The sequence below is a fragment of the Trypanosoma rangeli genome (assembly GCF_003719475.1).
Source record: "Trypanosoma rangeli strain AM80 chromosome Unknown Tra_15.4_contig_00715, whole genome shotgun sequence".
Taxonomy (NCBI): Eukaryota; Euglenozoa; class Kinetoplastea; order Trypanosomatida; family Trypanosomatidae; genus Trypanosoma; species Trypanosoma rangeli.
Window position 1 is genome coordinate 1 of NW_021706452.1, and position 1,748 is coordinate 1,748.

A 1,748-nucleotide genomic window follows, 5' to 3' on the forward strand; every position below is an offset into this window, starting at 1 on the left:
GACTGCCGTTCCCTTGAAGAACCCACACCCCGGCTACAACGGCGCTGCTCACGCCGACCCACGCCAAGCGGCGACAGTGAAAGTGCCATGCGCCGCTTCGGAGGACAACCTGCGGGCCACACCCAACAAGTCTCCTCTTTGGGGAGACTCAGGGCGGCAGCTACTTTTTTCCGCTATTTCTTACGCCATTTCAGATGACGTGCGAGGGTGTGTGGGCATCTCCCAGATGCAGTATGATAGGCGACCAGCCGACGAAGAATTGCGGGCCGTTTCCGCTGCCAACTTAACCAAATAAATTGACGAGGCGGTCAGTACGAACGAACGCAAAGCGGGGCTGCAGGAAGCTGCAAATAGGGGTACGACGCAGGAGCTGGAGGGTGCTCTGACCCTGCCGTGGGGACAGCACCCTGAGAGTGCTGGCGTCTAGGGTAAGAATGCGGCAAAAGGAGCGCAGATTCCCGCAATGAGATGGGCCCCCGTTATTAAAGAGATTGACAGATGACGAAGGCACGGAAAAGTTTCAGAAGTGCTGCGCACGTATGTGAGATTGCAGCCTCCTTGACATGGTGTATATATTCTTTATTTGTCGGTGTATGTAGGCTTATCTACTAATGCCTTTGGATTGACGCGTGTATTTGTTTTCTTCTGATTTCTTCCTTGTAATTTGTGTGCGTGTGTTGTGCACCTCAATGCATCTTTATAGATGTTTGCCTACATGCTTTGTTTTTGTTTTAACTCTAAAACTCTCACGAGGCGTGGACGGGTGAATAGGGATGTGTGGAGTCCTCTGTCTTTGCTGCGGGCCAAGGCTGCACCAATGGTGGCTTTTCTCCCTTCCACTTATTTTTATTTTTTCCCCCCTTGCGTGTAGTGCCGATGGCGGACCGCGTTTGTCTGGACGATGCGCCGGTTGAAATGGAAGCGGAGGGCTGTCACCTCCTGTACCGTGACGAGGACGCCGGCGTGTGGAAAGTGGCCTTCGTGACACCACCGACTGCGGCGCCATCGCGCGTGCAGATGCTGCCTCCTGCGGCGAGTGACGCGAAGTCAGTTGACGCGGATGAGGACGCGCTGGAATTCTTTAGCGAATAGACGTCTCTTCCTCCTCACCGCCCTCGCACTAGTAGCTCTGCGTGTGGGCGTGCGTGGGCACAGGTGCTGTCTCTTAAGGGGAGTTGTACTTGCGGCCTTTGCATCTTTTGTTGTTTTTTAATTATTATTTTTTCTACTCGTCGAAGGGCGTCCTGCTGTTGACGCGTCATCGCGGGCAGGAGGCGGACGGTGAAGGGCAATTGTTGGGACGAGGCTCGGGGAACCAAAATGTGGCGTGCACGCGCTGCATTCGGCTGTTGCGGGGCGGCGCTTGCGAGTCGCTCTGCGGGGGGTCCGTGCGTCGCCGAGTCGGAGAAATTGTTTCAGCGCTTTATGCGTCCGGGTGGTGAGACCGACACGCACCATCGTCTTTCAAGCGGCACGCTCGCTGGCTGTTTGTTGCGGCGGCAATGAACGGCGGGGGGAAGCCCCGTCGACACGTCGTTGGGAGGGGGTGACATGTCGAGTTTTCTCGTGGCGCTGAGCAAAATGTGCGAGCAACGGGGCTCCCCCGTCGTTGTGGCTGGACTCTGTTCTGGAGTAAACAGCGACCCGCGGGAAATCGGCCCTGTCGTCCGTGCGGCCAAAACGTTCTTGAACGTCTTGAATACCCCGCACAGCGTCTCTGCTGGCGTCCCTCAACTGACTGCTGCCGC

General features: G+C 56.5%; 1 pseudogene; it reads left to right on the forward strand.

Annotated features, from left to right (window-relative positions):
- Nucleotides 1-1,319: 1,319 nt before the first annotated feature.
- Nucleotides 1,320-1,734, forward strand: TraAM80_09894 (hypothetical protein; annotated as a pseudogene).
- Nucleotides 1,735-1,748: the final 14 nt, after the last annotated feature.